Consider the following 19380-nt stretch of genomic DNA (forward strand, 5'->3'; position numbering starts at 1 on the left):
AGGGGAAAACACACTCTGCCTTAAACCTTCCATAGTTCCTACTTGCATGGAAAATCAGATGATCTCTCAGGCCCCTTTCTAATGGGGGACCCTAGGAATCTAAGTTCCAACTTCCTGGCCTGCAACCTCAAACTCCCTTGAGGAGGAAGGGGACCCACTACAGGAAGAGGACTGCTGAAGTCCAGCTCAGGGCAGGCAGTTCTCAGTGAGGGGGCAGGCAGAGCAGATTCCTGTCTTGTGCCAGCTTCATCACCCTTCCAGGTCAGTTCCACTGCCTCTGCCCCCAGGAAGCATTCTCTGCTGGCTCTAGCTACACTCTTGGTTCCCTGCCTGGATCTTCTACAATTGCTATCAGGATGCCCCACCTGAGCAAGATCTGCCCGCTCTCTCTCTCTCTCTCTCTGTAGACTGCTGGGGACCCCACAGCACCACCAAACATACGGGAATCCCATCCTCCCTAAGGGAAAAAGGAAAGATTGGTAGAAAAGAACATTAAGGTTTTTTCTTCAATGATATTTATGAGGTTTCTTAGTCCTGTATCAAAGGAATATGTGCTCATTATAGAAACTGAGAAACCTGGCTGGGCGCGGTGACTCATGCCTATAATCCCAGCACTTTAGGAGGCCGAGGCGGGCCGATCACCTGAGATCAGGAGTTCAAGATCAGCCTGACCAACACAGAGAAATCCCATCTCTACTAAAAATACAAAATTAGCCGGGCGTGGTGGCACATGCCTATAATCCCAGCTACTCAGGAGGCTGAGGCAGGAGAATCGCTTGAACCTGGGAGGCGGAGGTTGCAGTGAGCTGAGATCGCTCTCCAGCTATTGCACTCCAGCCTGGACAGCAAGAGCTAAACTCCATCTCAAAAATAAATAAATAAATAAATAAATAAAATGAGTAAAGATTAGCTGGTCATGGTGGCTCACATGCTTGTAGATCCAACTACTTTGGAGGCTGAGGCAGGAGGATCCCTTGAGCGCAGGAGTTCAAGGCTGCAGTGAGTAAGATCATACCACTGCGCTCCAGCCTTGGTGACAGAGTGAGACCTCAACTATTTAAAAAAAAAAAAAAGGAAAAAAGAAAAAAAGTGAGCAAAGGACATGAATAGACGTTCTGTGAAAGAAGATATACAAATGGCCAACAAATACATAAAAAAATGCCCAACACCACTGGTCATCAGAGAAAGGCAAGTCAAAACCACAATGACGTATAATTTTACCCCAGTCAGAATGGCTATTATTAAAAAGGCAAAAAATAACAGTTGTTGGTGAGGATGTAGAAAAAGGAACTCTTTTTTTTTCCCTTTTTTTTTTTTTTTTTGAGACAGAGTCTCGCTCTGTCACCCAGGCTGGAGTGCAGTGGCGCAATCTCGGCTCACTCCAACCTCCGCCCCCTGGGTCCCAGAAAAAGGAACTCTTTTTTTTTCCCTTTTTTTTTTTTTTTTTTGAGACAGAGTCTCGCTCTGTCACCCAGGCTGGAGTGCAGTGGCGCAATCTCGGCTCACTGCAACCTCCGCCTCCTGGGTCCAAGCGATTCTCCTGCCTCAGCCTCCCTAGTAGCTGGGATTACAGGCGTCTGCCACCACACCCGGACAATTTTTGTATTTTTTGTAGAGACAGGCTTTCACAATGTTGGTCAGGCTGGTCTCAAACTCCTGACCTCAGGTGATCCACCTGCCTCAGCCTCCCAAAGTGCTGGGATTACAGGTGTGAGCCACCACACCCAGCGAAAAGGAACTCTTATACATTGTTGGGAATATAAGCTAGTACAGTCACTACGGAAAACAGTATAGAGATTTGTCAAAAAACTAAAAATAGAACTACCGTTTGATCCAGCAAGCTCACTACTGGGTATCTACCCAAAGAAAAAGAAAGCAATTTATCAAAGCAATATCTGCACTCTCATGTTTATTGCAGCATTATTCACAGGAGCAAAGACACAGAATCTACCTGTGTTCATCAATGGATGGCTGGATAAAGAAAATGTGGTATATATACACAATGGAATATTAGCCATTAAAAGAATGAAATCACGTTATTTGCAGCTACATGGATGGAAGTTGAGGTGATTATCTTCAGATAAATAAGCCAGGCACAAGGCCAAGCACAGTGGCTCACACCTGTAATCCCACCACTTTGGGAGGCCAAGTTCGGTGGATCACCTGAGGTCAGGAGTTCAAGACCAGCCTGGCCAACGTGGTGAAACCCCATCTCTTCTAAAAATACAAAAGTTAGCCGGGTGTGGTGGCACGCATCTGTAGTCGCAGCTACTTGGGAGGCTGAGGCAGGAGAATCGCTTGAACCTGGGGGGAGGCAGAAGTTGCAGTGAGCCGAGATGTCGCCACTGCACTAAAAAAAAAAAAAAAAAAAGAAATAAGCTAGGCACAAAAAGACAAATATCACGTGTTCTCACTTACATGTGGGAGCTAAAGATAGGGAGTAGGAAGATAGCAGAGGCTGGGAAGGGCGAGTTGGGGGAGAGGGGAGGATGAAGAGAACTGGGTTAAAGGGTACAAACATACAGTAAGAAGGAATAAATTGAGTGTTTGATAATAGAGTCGAGGGACTATACTTAACAAAAATGTATTATACATAGGGGATGGACACCCTAAACACCCGATTTGATCAGTACGTATTACACACAGGTAACAAAAGTTCACATATCACCCATACATTTTTACAATTTTTTTTTTTTTTTTTTTTTTTTTTGAGGCAAGGTCTCCTGTCTTCCAGGCTGGATTGCAGTGGCGCGATCTCGGCTCACTGTGCCATCTGCTTCCCAGGCTCAGGTGATCCTCCCCACCTCAGCTTCCCGAGTAGCTGGAAGTAAAAGCGAGTGCCACCATCCCCGCCTAATTTTTGTATTTTTTGGGTAGAGACAGAGTTTTTCCATGTTGCCCAGGCTGGTCTCCAACTCCTGGGCTCAACTGTTCCGCCTGCCTCCGCCTGCCAAAATGCTGGGAATTACAGGTGCGAGCCACCGCGCCCGACCCAAAATTTTAAAAAGTAATATTTATATGTTTGAGTTGAAAAGAACCCGCGCACACACACACACACACATATATTTGGGTGTATTTCCTTACCCAGAAGAATGTTCAAGGGGTCCACAGCTGATTCCAGAGCCTTTTTAAATGGAATACGAAGCCGGGCGCGGTGGCTCACGCTTGTAATCCCAGCACTTTGGGAGGCCGAGGTGGGCGGATCACGAGGTCAGGAGATCGAGACCACGGTGAAACCCCGTCTCTACTAAAAATACAAAAAATTAGCCGGGCGTGGTGGCGGGCGCCTGTAGTCCCAGCTACTCGGAGAGGCTGAGGCAGGAGAATGGCGTGAACCCGGGAGGCGGAGCTTGCAGTGAGCCGAGATTGCGCCACTGCACTCCAGCCTGGGCGACAGAGCAAGACTCCATCTCAAAAAAAAATAAAATAAAATAAAATAAAAAATAAAATAAAATAAAATATAAAATAAAATAAAATATAAAATAAAATAAAATAAAGTATAAAATAAAATAAAATAAAAATAATAAATGGAATACGAACTTCCTACTTAGCTGCAGGATCCTAAATCTTCATTGGATGCTCCAGGACCCAAAAGTTTAAGAGCTGCTGCTTTGGGGAGTGGGGGCGGCGGGCAGCTGTTCACACACACCTCACAGCCACATGCAAATAGGCCTCCATCTGTACACCTGTGACCCATACACCTGACCCGTACACATGCACACCTGTACACCTGTGTTCATACACGTGCGCACAGTCAAACGGCTTGGCTTGGGAGCAGTTTAGGCAAAGGCTGCCCGAGACCGGGCTCGTTCCACGGACGCCGCTGCCACCTGCCGGCTATATCTTGCATCAGCACCCTTGCTTATTCCTGCTCTATTCCGTTCTGTCCTCCATTGCTCATCCCTGGAAGCTGTGCATTGGAATTGGTTCCTGAGAGAGGGACACGAACGAGGGAGGTGAGTGGGGTGGGGAATTATCACTGACTAACTGTCCGTTATATGTCAGGTACTGCTGTCCCTTACAGCTGTTATATTTGTTTTCTCAATCCATGTGCCTTATGCAGTGCTTGGCCATGAAAAGTTCTAACAGCTATTTCAATTAAATGAATTAAAAACACTTTAGGCCGGGCGGGGTGGCTCACGCCTGTAATCCCAGCACTTTGGGAGGCCGAGGCGGGTGGATCACGAGGTCAGGAGATTGAGACCATCCTGGCTAACATGGGGAAACCTTGTCTCTACTAAAAATACAAAAATTAGCCGGGCGTGGTGGCGGGCGCCTGTAGTCCCAGCTACTCAAGAGGCTGAGGCAGGACAATCGCTTGAACCCAGGAGGCGGAGGCTGCAGTAAGCCAAGACCGCACCACTGCACTCCAGCCTGGGCGACAGAGCAAAACTCTGTCTCAAAAAACAAACAAACAAAAACACTTTAAAGTGAGTGTGTTTAACAAATGAGGAGATGGGCCAGGTGCAGTGGCTCACGCCTATAATCCCAGCACTTTGGGAGGCCGAGGCAGGAGGATCGCCTGAGCTCAGGAGTTCGAGACCAGCCTGGCCAACATGGTGAAACCCCGTCTCTACTAAAAATACAAAAATTAGCTGGGCATGATGGTGGGTGCCTGTAATTCCAGCTACTTGGGAGGCTGGGGCAGGAGAATCACTTGAACCCGGGAGGCAGAAGTTGCAGTGAGGCGAAATGGCACCACTGCATTCCAGCCTGGGTGACCAAGCGAGACACTATCTCAAAAAAAAAAAGAGGAAATGGGCTGGGCTGGGTGTGGTGGCTCACACCTGTAATCCCAACACTGGAAGGTTGAGGTCTGACGATCACTTGAGCCCAGGAGCTGAGACCAGTCTGGTCAACATAGTGAGATTCCGTCTCTACAGAAAATTTTAAAGTTGGCCAGGTATGGTGGCCGGTAGTCCCAGCTACTTAGGGGACTGGGGTGGGAGGATCACTTGATCCTGGGAGACTGCGGCTGCAGTGAGCCATGATCTCACCACTGAACTCCAGCCAGAGTGAGACCCTGTCTCAAAAACAAACAAACAAAAAATTGGGAGATGGGAGCTCAGAGAGGGGAAGTGACTGGCCCAAAGTCTCACAATGCCTTCTTCTGATAGTCAGGAAAGTGCTCTGAAGAGAAGGAGAAGGAAGAAGCTGTGAAGCTGGGAATTTTTACTAAGACGTGCAGGAAGCCCAGCCCAGATTCGGTTCACATACACCTCACAGACACACACACACACAAATAGGCCCACACCTACACACCTGTGACCCAGAGGCCGGGCATATACACGCTTAGCTGTGCACCCAAGTATCACCCACCCCTACACCCTCCACATCTTGGATACATTCTGTCCTCTCTCACAGACTCATTCTTGGCATCTGTTAACATACACATGCACACATATATTCATATTACAGGCACGCACAGGCATGCGCCTCTTTGTATCCACACCTCCCACTGGGGCACACGTTCAACACCTGTGTGAATCAGGGGATCACGATGAGGTCGACCTGGAGGGATAATTTCCCCACCACTGGGAAGGTTCTCCTACCCTGAGCTGCTGCTTTAAATTAATTCATTCAACTAGTATTTTATTGTTCACAATGTGGTGGGCTGTGTACTCAGACTAAGGATAAGCACTGAACAAAGACAAAAGTCCAGTCCCAGGCTGGGCGCGGTGGCTCATGCCTGTAATCCCAGCACTTTGGGAGGCCGAAGTGGGCGGATCACGAGGTCAGGAGATCGAGACCAGCCTGGCCAATATGGTGAAATCTCATCTCTACTAAAAATACAAAAATTAGCCAGGCGTAGTGGCGTGCGCCTGTAGTCCAAGCTACTCAGGAAGCTGAGGTAGAAGAATTGCTTGAACCCAGGAGGCGGACGTTGCAGTGAGCTGAGATCATGCCGCTGCACTCCAGCCTGGGCAGCAGAGTAAACTCTGTCTCCGAAAAAAAAAAAAAAGAAAAGAAGAAAAGTCCAATCCCTGTCCTCATTCTAATGTGGGGGCACGAAATGGGCTCCTTCTCGCTGTCCCACTCCTACAGGCTTTTGGGACCTGTTTGAGTTTCTTGTCACCCTCCCAACTCTGCTGAGTGGATGAGCAGGGGGGGAGGTGGGTCGTGGTGGGGAGGGATGGTTCTGTCCCAGCTCTTTAGTATTGAGGCTGAGCAAAGAGAACCTCAAACCTGAAGCCAGTTGGACCTGGGTCTGAATCCAGCCTTAGCCACTCCCTTGTTCTGTGACCTTGGTCCAGTCTCTTACCCTTGCTGGTCTGCTGTTTTCTCATGGTTAAAGCAAAGAGCTTGAACCAGGGCAGTGTTTCCAACTCGTAGTTCCTTAGAGGAGCTGGAAGAAGCCACATGGAGGGTGTAGGGGGAGAGAGAGGGGAGGCCAACCCCATCTTACCCACCCACACCCACTGCTTCACTCAGAACAGCCCTGCTTCCCTCTGTTTCATACATTGGGCTTCTATGATTAAGAGTCTGAGGCTGGGCACAGTGGCTCATGCCTGTGATCCCAGCACTTTGGGAGACTGAGGCTTGAGGATCCCTTAAGCCCAGGAGTTCGAGACCAATCTGAGCAACGTGGCGAAACCCTGTCTCTACAAAACACACAAAAAATTGGCCAGGCATGGTAGTGCCTGCCTGTAGTCCAGCTACTTGGAAGGCTGAGATGGGAGGATTGCTTGAGACTGGAGAGGTTGAGGCTGCAGTAAACTGTGATCGTGCCACTGCACTCCAGCCTGGGTGACAGAGTGAGACCCTGGCTCAAAAAAAAAAAAAAGAAAAAAAAGAGTTTAATAACCTCTTGGACTAGTTGATACCTAAGTTCTTCTTGGCCCTAAACATTTTAAGACTCCGTCCATGTCTTATTTGACCACCAGACTGTGCATTAGAAAAGGGCTGGTCGGCCGGGCGTGGTGGCTCACGCCTGTAATCCCAGCACTTCGGGAGGCCAAGGCGGGCGGATCACGAGGTCAGGAGATCAAGACCATCCTGGCTAACATGGTGAAACCCCGTCTCTACTAAAAATACAAAAAATTATCCAGGTGTTGCGGTGGGTGCCTATAGTCCCAGCTAAAGTGAGACGGAGTCTCGCTTTGTCGCCAGGCTGGAGTGCAGTGGCACGATCTCGGCTCACTGCAACCTCTGCCTCCCAGGTTCAAGCAATTCCCCTGCCTCAGCCTCCCGAGTAGCTGGGATTACAGGCGCCTGCCACCATACGCAGCTAATTTTTGCATTTTTAGTACAGATGGGGTTTAACCATGTTGGTCAAGCTGCCCTCGAACTCCTGACCTCAAGTGATCCACCAGCCTCAGCCTCTTAAAGTGCTGGGATTACAGGTGTGAACCACCGCACTCGGCCGCCTTCTGTATTCTTAACTTTCTTTTTTTTTTTTTTTTTGAGATGGAGTCTTGCTCTGTCGCCCAGACTAGAGTGCAGTGGTATGATCTTGGCTCACTGCAACCTCCATCTCCTGGGTTCAAGTGATTCTCCTGCCTCAGCCTCCTGAGTAGCTGGGATTACAGGTGCGTGCCACCATGCCCGGCTAATTTTTGTATTTTTAGTTGAGATGGGGTTTCACCATGTTGGTCAGGCTGGTCTCGAACTCCTGACCTCAGGTGATCCACCTGCTTCGGCCTCCCAAAGTGCTGAGATTACAGGCATGAGTCACCGTGCCCGGCCTGTATTCTTAACTTTGCATTCTTTATCTTAAGAAGACCCCCCACCTCAGACAAGCTTCAGGCCCCACAATCCTGGATCTGCCCATTGGGTCTTCGGTTTTCCCAACTGCAAAGAGAGAATAAGGGCTGTGAAAGGGCTTCATAGGATGTAAGATAATCTCTTTTGTTTTTTACATTTCTATTTATTTTTGAGACAGGGTCCTGCTATGTTGCCCAGGCTGGAGTGCCGTGGCACAACTACAGCTTACTATAGCCTAGAACTCATGGGCTCAAGCGATCCTCCCATCTTAGCTTCCTGAGTAAACCACATCTGGCTAATCTTTCGTATTTTTTTTGTAGAGATGGGGTTTCGTCACGTTGCCCAGGCTGGTCGTGAACTCTTGGGCTGAAGCAATCACCCTGCCCAGGTCTCCCAATGTGTTGTGATTACAGGTATAAGTCAGTGCTCCTGGCCTATTTTTTAAATTAAATTTTATTTATTAATTTTTAAAAGGCTAGTCAAGTGCAGTAGTGAGAAGGAGGGAAAGAACAGAACAAGGAGTTTGATCTGTAACTGACCATGAATAATCAATTGAGATAATTTACTACTTTCAAGCCAGCGTATTTTCATCTTTTTTTAGAGACAGAGTTTCACTGTGTTGCCAGACTGGTCTCAAGTGATCCTCCCGCCTCGCTTCCCAAAGTGCTGGGCTAACAGGTGTGAGCCACCTCGCCTGGCCACTGATGACCTCTTTTATTCCTTTCAAAGTCCTCAGAGAAGAAAAAATGAAGAGAAAACATAAGGGACTTAGGGTTTCACAGCAAGCTGTGGCAAGCGGTGAGGTTGCAATCCAGGATAGCCCACTTGAAAGCTCCCCTTTCACTATTACCTCCTGCCTTGAGTGCACACCTGTGCACTCAAAGGCACCCGCCTTTCCCAGGAAGTCAGCCTCTGGCAGTCTGGAAGGCTCAGCTCTGCACTTCCGCCCCAGCTGCTCCATGACCTCAAGGGGGCGGCAGACACCATCTTTCCCTCACCCTGGCAGCTGCTCATTCCAGGTTTCAGAGTCCCACAAAGCCAGAATCCCAGCTCTCCCCAAACACCTCCATCAGCTCTCTCCTGCCCCTCCCTGCAAACGGTGAGTATCACCTTCAAGTCCTGGCCTTGTCATGTTCTGGCTGTGTGATAGTGAGCAGATCACCTCACCTCCCTCTGCCTCATTTAACTCATCCATAAAATAGGGGTATCTTGTGAAAACAGGTCAGCGAAGCACCCGGCACGTATATAATACACCGACAATCAGTGACAGCCATTGCTGTTTCAACAAGGCCTTCCGGAGATGTCACCTCCCCTGGGAAGGGGTTCTCCTGATAGGATTGGCCTCTGCCCCACGCTGTGGCAAAGCCGAGGAACTCCTAGGCAGTGAGGGCTTTCAGGGCTCTTTGGTGTTCATTTGTTGGCATCTTCTGTGCCCATACATGGGCCCCTCGCTGGGCTGCGGTGTCTGACTTGGCTTTTTCTCCATCCCTACCAACCCCCATCTCTGCCTTGGAAGGGCTCTGCTACCTCCTCCCCACCTCAATGTCTTCCTAAGGATTCTCCCCAAATTTCCCCCTCCCTTCCCCTCCCCTCCCCTCCCCTTCCCTTCCCTTTCTTTTCTTTTTGAGACAGAGTCTCACTCTGTTGCCCAGGCTGGAAGGCAGTGGTGCAATCTCGGCTGACTGCAACCTCTGCTTCCCAGGTTCAAGTGATTCTCCTGCCTCAGCCTCCTGAGTAGCTGGGATTACAGGTGCCCACCACCATGTCTGGCTAATTTTTTTGTATTTTCAGTAGAGACAGGGTATCACCACGGTTGGCCAGGCTGGTCTCGAACTCCTGACCTCATGTGATCTGCCTGCCTCGGCCTCCCAAACTGCTGGGATTATAGGCGTAAGCCACTGTGCCCGGCCCCAAATTTCAAATGCATTCTCCTGGAGAAGGGTTGCTGACCCACTGCCTACAGATTTTCACTGTCCCCTTACCCAACCTTAAATGACTGCTACACCCTAGTCCCCTCTGTCTCAAAGATTCACTGACCATCCCCAAATGTCTCTTCCCCCTGTGTCTTAACCTGGCATTTGAAGCCTTCCACAGTTTGGTCTCATGATTCACCCTGTCCTTCAACTCTCCCAGACCATTTTCTGTTCCCAGAGTACACCTTCACTACCCTACCTCCAAGCCTTCGTGCAGGCTGTTCTTCCACCTGGAATGCCCTCTCTCATTTCCATGTAGTAAATTAGTCTTTAATGTCCAGCTGGGAGGTCACCTCTTCCAGGCAGTCTTCCTTACTCCCTCAGATGGAATCACCTTCCCCTCTCTGGGCTCTGGGCATACAATTGCTTTAGGGCCTTCCTCATAGTAACAGCAGGAACATCCATTACCCACACTTTGCACATGCCTTTCCCTTCTGGTATCATAGGCCTGGGAACAGCAGGCAGGGTGAGAGCCATTACCGCATTCGACTGATGAGGAGACAGGCTAGGAGGCAGTCACAAGCCCCGTAAATGGTGGAGTCAGGATTCAAACCCGGAACACCCACACCCCCTGCCTCAGGCCTGAACATCCTCTCCCTCTCTACCATTTCTTGTGGCCTGGTCTTGTGACTCTCTGCCCCTTTGTCAGTCTCAACTTTTAATAATTCGCTCAATGAAGCGCTGCTGAAGGAACAGAGGCTCCCACGTGTGCACTCCCCTGCCCCCACCCTGTCTGTTCCTTGCCTTCTTTATCACCCACCTCAAGCCCATCTGAAGCTGGTGGGAGTGCCCAGGCTCTGGCAGGATAAGGAGTTCCTGGAGGTCCAGGTCTTCTCAGAGGAGGAGGGGGAGACGCAAACAGGTTCCTTCCTCCACCCCCCAAGCTTATCAGCGCCCCACAGGCTCCAGGGAACTGAATGCTCAGCCGAGGGAGGAAAGCTGCCCCCTGCCTGTCACCTTCACACCCTCTACCCTGTCTGTACTAAAAATACAAAAAAAAAAATTAGCCGGGCATGGTGGTCTGTGCCTGTAGTCCCAGCTACTCGGGAGGCTGAGGTTGCAGTGAGCTGAGATCACGACACTGCACTCCAGCCTGGGTGACAGAGCAGGACTCCGTCTCAAAAAAAAAGAGTGGCATGACCTTGGGTTGCCACTTTAGCTCTCAGAGCCTCAGAAGCTCTTTAGAACATTTTTGGCTGTTAGGATTCAATAAGATAAAATGAGCAAATGCTTGTAAAAGAACCAGGATCGCTAAATGTGAGTGGCTTCTTCAAGAGGTCACTGCTAACGGGGGCATCTCAGGTAGCAAAGTGCTCCCTGCAGTCTGGGGATGGAGGCGAAGATTATGATGTCACTGGCAGAGGCCGTGGGGCAGGGGGCCTGCAGTCCAGGTAGTGACAGCCTCCCTGCTTCAGTGACTGACAAAGCCACACAAGGCCTTCACCCACACAAGTGCACAAGTCACCTCAGCGAGAAACACACACACAGGTGCCTAGGTGGAGGGGTCGTGGGATGGGGCAGAGCTCTCTAGGTCCCAGGGCCTGAGGTCCAGAGGAGAACCTGTTTATAGGACACAGACAGACACAGATTCACACCCTCTATATAAACTCACAAACAGGGGCACACCCTCACAAGCACCAAAACACACCCCCCTACACATACACATACACAAATGCAAGAAACAGGAGATAAAGGATCACAAGCGTATTCCCAAATGCACTCCCCACGCACAAATTCAGAAACGCAGAGCCCTCCCTGGCCACCACACACACACACACACTCTTATCAGGCTGGGGCAGGCACTGGCACTGCTGAGTCACCCACAGGCAGCTCAGCCCAACAGAGCTAGAGCCACGTGGCTGCCCCAGCAGGGCGGGGGCAGGGCCCGTAGCAGCTCTTTAGAATCACCCCATCCACCTGACTGCTGGGGTTTTCCTCTCCCTAGCCCTTTGATTGAGTCAGGGGTGGGGATGGGGTTGGGGGAGGAGCCACTGTTTGCAGGGGCCAAATCAAAGATTTCACAGCCTGCGCTCTCCTGGGTGCATGAGTACACGTGAGAGCAATTAAAAAATACTACTCGATTCATTACTATTTGCAAATATATTTTCACATACTCTCATTTAACCATCACAACAGCTCTATATAAAGTTAGCACTATTATTAATCTCATTTTACCCCGGGGCGGGGGGCGGGTGCCTTGCCCCAAAGCCCAAAACCCAGACTCACCCGCCTCCAAATCCCTACCTCATAACCCCTGGGCAATACTGTCTGGTGGGCAGGTGTGATATAGGCAAGTGAAAGGTACATCAATGTGCTTAGGAGCCTAGTTGTGTGTGTGTGTGTGTGTGTGTACACACACCAGGCTTCCCCAGGGGATTCACAGGGATAGAGACTGAAAGGGTCTCAAGTGTCCTGATTTCTGGTCGAAGGATCAAACACTTTAGTCCCTTGGAGCCCACCTCCCTCTATCAGAAAACATCTCCCCAGTCAAAGGGCTCAGTCTGACCCTCCTCTGCTAGACTATGGGCTCCTTGAAGGCAGGAACCAGGGCCCTGAAGCCTCAAACAGGACCTGACTCAGAGAAGGCCTCAGTGAATTTGGAGGGGGGGAGAGTCAGTCAATGTATGACTTTTAATTCAGTTATGTCTCAATATAACAGTGACATCAATAATTATAATAAATGCTAATGCTTATTGCATGCTTACCCTGGGACTGGTACTGTTCTTAGCACTTGACATGGATTCTTTCATTCAATTCATGCCACAACCCTTGAGGAAAATTCTTTTATTAACCCCACTTTGCAGAGGAGGAAACTGGCTTGGAGAGAGTTAGTAGCTCACCCAAAGTAATTGAGTTAGCTCATTTAGTAGGAAGATCACTACACTCAGAGGAAGGCCTTTGTCCTCAGCGAGCCTCAGTTTGCCATATTTGTCCAAAGAAAGGTTAGTTTTCCACGGTGCTCTGGCCTGGAATATTCTATGATCCTATGATTCTGTGATGAAGAGCTTTTGAAGTGTCAGGGTTAGTTTTAAAAGAAAGAGGCCACTCTGCCGGGTGGTGAGCTTCCTGACATGGGCATATGTAAGCCAGCTCAGGCCTGAAATGGAAGGGAGGGGATGATTCTTCGGCCAGTGACCATGGAAGCCCCTGCCAGCGTTGATGCAGTGGACCATCAGGAGGGGAAAAGTCACTGAGAAGAGTGGCAAGGCGGGCATGACAGGATCCAGAACTCGCTTTTACGGAACGCCTACTGTGTACCAGACCTATGCTTGACATTTAACTTACATCGCTAATTCTCAGAAAAACATTGTAAGATTTATGGTTGACGAAATTCAGATCCACAGAAGTGACTTGTTCAAGGTCACGCTGGACGAAGGGGTAGAACAGGTGACCCAGGTGAGTCTCCTCAGGGTCACTTCCCTAGATCCCCTCTGACCAACCCCTCTACCTAGTACCCTTAGGGGCAGTACCACGTGTCAAATTGCTTCACACTTTTGTCATATGACGTCACACCAGTCAATCCAGGAACTCCCTGCCCTTCCCTCCCCTGACCTCTGGGGTCTATCAAAGCAGCCCCCGGCTCAGTGTCCCCTCCGGACCAGGCCACACCTGCAGCCCCCGCCCCTTCTCAGCTGCGACTCTTCTGCCCGGGCCACCCCTCCCCGCCCCGCTGATCGGCAGTTGCCTGCGCCAATCAGAGGGCCTAGCTGGCGGGGCGGGGCCTCACGATGGAGTTGCCCTGTCAGTGCAGGTGGAGGCCCCGGCGGGGCAAAGTGGCAGGAACCTCTTAAAGGGCGAGAGCGGCGCGGAGCCAGAACGCGGTCCGGCCCGGTCCCCGCCGCACCCAGCCCAGGTGAGCCTGGACCACCTGGGGGGGCGACCCTCGGTCCCCGGGAGGGACGGGGTGAGGGACAGAAGAACCTACCCCCAAGGGCTCGGACCGTCCCGGGAGAGGCGAGACCAGGGTCGAAGGGTCCAGGGCTGAGGGGCCCAGGGGTCCCGAATTCCAGAATCCGAACTTGGGGTCCAAAGGAGTCTGGGCGTCTTAAAGTTCAGGGTGCAGGGAGGGGCGTGGGAGTCTGGAGGAGGGGTCCAGGAGCTCGGATCCAGAGCTAGACACGTCCGGGTCCGGCCGGTCCTGGCTGTCTGGGGCGGGGGTCCTGCTTTCGGTGTCCGCGGGAGAGTCCCTGCAGGTCGGCGCAGCCCCCGGCCGCCCCCTAGCCCCACCTTGCCCGGCCCCGCATGCTCCTGCCGGGCCCGCAGCAGCGCTGGAGCGGGCGGGCGACGCGCAGACGGGAGGGGGCTCCGGGGCCTGGAGCCCCGCGCCCCGCTCCGGCCCTTACGTAACTGACTTTGAGTTTCCAGACCCAGGGACCCGCCAGCTGGGGCGCCAACTGTGCCCGCCGGGGTGACCCCCCAGGCCGCGCCAGCCCCACACCCTCCCTGCCGGGGTTGGTCTAGGGGACTTCCCTCTGTCTGGGTCTCCTGGGTCTGTCTGTCCGGTTCGCTCTCATCTCTGGGTTCCCTGTATCTCTCATCTCTCGTCTCTGTTTGGCTGTCTCTTCCTGTCTCTGTCCGCTGTCTTTCCTCAAGAATTGTCTCGCCCTCACCTACACTTCCCGGCAGGCCCCACCTCTTCAGGGTGGGACAGGACTCCTCCTCTCCAGCTAGTTGGAGGCAGGGACCTGTCCAGACCAACCCGGGCCCGAGCTGGCTCCAGGAGTGGGGAGGGGAGAGGAGGGCTGGGGAAGGTGATTCTAGGACCCATAGCTCCTGGGTCCGGGAACGGACGACCCCCTCTCCGCCTCTGGAGCCCTTTCCTCCAGAAGGAGGGGGCTTGGACAGAGCCTGGCTGGGGCTGGGCTTAGGGCAGCTGGGAGTCCCTGTGAGGGCTGCCTAGTGCCAGGGTCAGGTGCTCAGCTACTGAAGGGGAGCGGAAGGGGCTGGGGAGGGGCCGGAGCCCTGGCACGCGCCCCGGAGCTTCAGCAAGCTCCCTACCTCCACCCAGTTTCAGGCCTGGAGGATGGTCTTGGCAGGAGGCTGGGTGGGGAAGGGATCTGCAGGAGGAGGCTCAAGGGACTTCTGCATGTTGGGGAGGGGGGTGGAGATAGACTGACAGACCCCCAAGTCTAAGGAGCACCTACTGGGATCACTCCCTGCCTTGAAGGCTCTCCGGGGTGTCAGACAGACACTTCGGAAATAACTGTAAATAAGGCGTTAAAGCAGCTGGGAGGTGGGAATTATTAACGTTTTTTTTTTCTTTTGAGACGGAGTCTCGCTCTGTCGCCCAGGCTGGAGTGCAGTGGCGCGATCTCGGCTCACTGCAAGCTCCGCCTCCCGGGTTCACGCCATTCTCCTGCTTCAGCCTCTCCGAGTAGCTGGGACTACAGGCGCCCGCCACCACGCCCGGCTAATTTTTTGTATTTTTAGTAGAGACGGGGTTTCACCGTGTTGGCCAGGATGGTCTCGATCTCCTGTCCTCGTGATCCGCCCACCTCGGCCTCCCAAAGTGCTGGGATTACAGGCGTGAGCCACCACCGCGCCAGGCCAGGAATTATTAATTCTAAGCCGGGAGAAACTTTGCGCAAGGAGGTAGGAGGTTTGAGAAGAAAGGGAGCCAGAAGCTGAAGGGAGCAGAGGGAGGGAGGAAAGGGGACATCCAGTGCCCAGTAGGCTCTGCACACAGCAGAACTGGGTTGAATCCTGACCCTTCCACTTTCCTGCTGTGTGATCCTGCATGAGTCACTTCACCTCTCTGAGTCCCAGGCTTGTCCTTTGTCAATAATCCGGACCTTGCAGGCATAAGCACCATCGAATAGGTAATGTGTATGCAGACCAGAACGGCAGCTGGTCTGAGAGCAGGCCAGTAGTGTGTTTTAAGAAGGGAATGGAGTGGGGAAGCCCTGAGGTTTCCGCTGTATGTATAGGAGAGCCAGGCACCACCTGACAGGTCCCAGCAACATGGGGCATGGGTGGAGTGCCTGGGTGTGTGGGTGGTACTCATTGAGGCCAGGAGGCCCCACACCGGCTGTCTCCTGATTGGCCCATGCCTCTACCTCCTAGACCAGGGCTGGCCTCCCTCCTGTAGGCTCCAGGTGCCAACAGAAGCTCCCACCCAGGCCGCCTTACTCCCCAGACCAGTGCGGGTAGAGCCTTGGCAGGGCAGGGCCGGCACCCTCTCTGCAGAATGGACCATGGCCAGGAGCCTGGCTGGCTGTGCTGGGCAGGAACGTCCGTCTGGCTAGGAAGATGCTGACGCTGTGCAGGCCCCACGGAGGTCCAGACCTCTGTTGGCTGGGGCTGGGCCCAGCTGATGGCACTTAGGCTGCAGGGTGAGACAGAGGCTGGAGTGGGAATGAGGAGGGGAGGTGCAAGGAGGGACTCCTGGAGAGGAATCCTGAGCCCAGGTGTGGAACGAAACCGAACTTCATTCATTTATTCTCTAAGCCTTTCCTGAGCATGTGCTGTGCACCATATACAGGTCTGCCAGCCACAGAACTGAACAGGATGCTCACAGAGGGCTCACCACAGAGTTACGGTGCCCTGAGATTTGTTAGGGGTTTGCAGAATGGGCCTGTAATGACAGTTCCTGGGGATAGGGGAGTTCAGAATTTTCCCAGGGCCTAAGATTCTGGTATTTTATTTTATTTTTATTTTATTTTTATTTTATTTTTTTGAGACAGAGTCTCACTCTGTTGCCCAGGCTGGAGTACAGTGGCACGATCTCAGCTCACTGCAACCTCCCCCTCCCGGATTCAAGCGATTCTTTTGCCTCAGCCTCCCGAGTAACTGGGATTACAGGCTCCTGCCACCATGCCCGGCTAATTTTTTTATTTTTAGTAGAGATAGGATTTTACCATGTTGGCCAGGGTGGTCTCGAACTCCTGACCTCAGGTGATCTGCCCACCTCGGCCTCCCAAAGTGCTGGGATTACAGGTGTGAGCCACCGTGCCTGCCTGATTCTGATATTTATTAAAGGGGGTGGGATTCCACTCCGTTATAGTCTGCAGGCTAGTCACTTTTCTGCCTGGGTTTCAGTTTCCCTTTCTGTGAAATGAGTAGGGGAGATAAGTCTAAAGTCTCTATGGGTCTTGCAGCACCTATTACTATAGCCTCAGGACCTAGTTTGGGACTTAGTCTACCCCCTACTGTCACCCCACGTGAGGGCATAGGATGGAGCAAGATCAAGGCTGAGTATGATGGGCCCACAAGTCCTGTTCTTGGCCTGTGTTCTCTAATCATAATTACAGCCACTGCCTGTTAAGCACTTACTATGCACAGCATTCTGTTCTAAGCCTTTAATATGCTGCATTAACTCATTCAATCCTTACAATCTCATGAGGGAAATATTATCTTTGTTTTGCGGAAGTTTAGGGAGCTGAACAGACTTGACCAAAGTCACAAAGCTGGGAAGTGGCCGAGCGGGGATTTGAACTTAGGTTCAACTCCAAAGCCCAGACTTAACTAAGAGTGGGCGCCTCCACCCCACGGGTACTAAGGTGCCCACATTGCTCAGCCCTTACCTGTGGAACTGTTTGACCCCTGCTGGAGCAAGCTCTGAGCTCTGGGATCTTGAGGCTGGGGAGCTGGGGAACAAGCTGTGCTGCCTGTGTTGGGTGGCCCCTGGGCCCAGCATAGAGAGAAAGGGGCAGAGGGAGCAACCTCCAGGTCAGCCAGGGCCCACTAGGGGTTTCCCAGAGGGGCAGCGCCACCCAGCTACTGCCCAGGTACAAGACCAGGCACTGAAAGGCAACCTTGGGTATGTGGCCAACTTTGGACCTCAGTTTCCCCATCTGTAAAGCATGGACTTAAATGAGTGTAGACACTCCTTGACCCCTGGGTTAGTGGCTGAGGTCAGCAATAGGATAAAGGGTGAGAGGAGGACTTGGAGTGACAGCGACTGAGTCTGTGAAGGAAGAGTTTGGGTCAGGAACATCTTTGATCCTGGGCCAGCTGTTTGATAGCTATTTCAGATGAAGAGACTGAGGTTGGAGAGGTTCAAAGGCTTGTCTGGGGCTGTTCAGCCAGTACCCCAGAGACTGAAGGAAAATAAACTAAGGGAAAACCCGGAGAACAAAATCCAGGCAGATATGAGCTAGAATCCTGGGTTGGCCACTTAACTAGGCTTGGAGGTGTGAAGTGGCACCCCTGAGGACACACGAAAGTCCCTTCACTTAACTGTCCTCATCTTTAAAGTGGGAATAGTAACAATTTCTCCTTTGTCCACTTCCTGGGTTGTTGTGAAGCTTAAAGGAGATGAGGCATTTGTAAAATCAGGTGAGAATGTGATTGCTGGTCATTTTTCAGTCCAAAGCTGCAGTTCCAGGTTTGTGTTTGTGGTGTGGGAGCATTCTGACAGCTCCTCTGTTGAGATGCTTTATCCAGGGGTTGTGCTGGAGAGAAGCCCTAAGAATAACACCACCGGCCGGGCGCGGTGGCTCACACCTGTAATCCCAGCATTTTGGGAGGCCAAGGTGGGCGGATCACCTGAGGTCAGGAGTTCGACACCAGCCTGGCTAACATGGTGAAACCCCGTCTCTACTAAAAATACAAAAAATTAGCCGGGCATGGTTGGTGGCGGGCACCTATAATCTCAGCTACTCGGGATGCTGAGGCAGGAGAATCACTTGAACCGAGGAGGTGGAGGTTGCAGCGAGCCAAGATCGTGCCACTGCACTCCAGCCTGGGCAATAAGAACGAGACTCCATCTCAAAAAAAAAGAATAACACCACCATTTATTGCACAGTTGCCGGTACCAGGCATTGTACTCAACTTCACCTCCCATTGTATCATTAACCCCCTACAGCAACTTTGTCAGGTAGGTGGTACCCCTCACCCACACTGGGTCCCTCTGAAACCCATGCCGACAGCCCCTGTAATGATAGTAGCAAACACTTCTGAATGGTTTACTGTGTGCCAAGCATCCTTCCAGATGTGTTACATGTATTGACCCATGTTAATCCTCACATCAACCCTGTGAGTTGGATACTAATAGTATCTCCAGTTTGCAGATGAATAAATGAGGCACAGACAAGTAAAAACAAGGCCAGTCATGGTGGCTCAAGCCTGTAATCCCAGCACTTTGGGAGGCCGAGGCAGGCAGATCACCTGAGGTCAGGAGTTCGAGACCAGCCTGACCAATACGATGAAACCCCATCTCTACTAAAAATACAAAAATACATGGTGGCATGTTCCTATAATCCTAGCTACTTGGGAGGCTGAGACAGGAGAATCGCTTGAACCAAGGAGGCGGAGGTTGCAGTGAGCCGAGATCGCGCCATTGCACTCCAGCCTGGGCAACAAGAGGGCAACTCTGTCTCAGACAAACAAACAAACAAACAAAACAAAAAAAATGGCCCCAATGTCACAAAAGGTAGAGCCATAAATAGTGAAGTCAGGGCTGGGCGCAGTAGCTCACACCTGTAATCCCAGCACTTTGGGAAGCCGAGGCGGGTGGATCACAAGGTCAGGAGATCGAGACCATCCTGGCTAACATGGTGAAACCCCATCTCTACTAAAAAATACAAAAATTAGCCGGGTGTGGTGGCGGGCGCCTGTAGTCCCAGCTACTCGGGAGGCTGAGGCGGGAGAATGGCGTGAACCCGGGAGGCGGAGCTTGCAGTGAGCCAAGATCCCGCCACTGCACTCCAGCCTGGGCAAAAGAGCGAGACTCTGTCTCAAAAAAAAAAAACAAAAAAAAAAA

At 51.7% G+C, this 19380-nt stretch overlaps 1 protein-coding gene across 1 annotated transcript in view; it reads left to right on the plus strand.

The window, feature by feature from the left end:
- The first annotated feature begins 13425 nt into the window (after window positions 1–13425).
- EPB41 (erythrocyte membrane protein band 4.1) overlaps window positions 13426–19380 on the plus strand; it is a 227662-nt gene continuing 221707 nt past the window's right edge. Inside the window, exon 1 of the mRNA XM_032759550.2 lies at window positions 13426–13530. The gene's annotated coding sequence lies outside the window, so the exon portion shown is untranslated. The remainder of the gene's footprint in view (window positions 13531–19380) is intronic.

Source organism: Hylobates moloch, unplaced genomic scaffold (assembly GCF_009828535.3).
Source record: "Hylobates moloch isolate HMO894 unplaced genomic scaffold, HMol_V3 SCAFFOLD_9, whole genome shotgun sequence".
NCBI classification, from domain to species: domain Eukaryota; kingdom Metazoa; phylum Chordata; class Mammalia; order Primates; family Hylobatidae; genus Hylobates; species Hylobates moloch.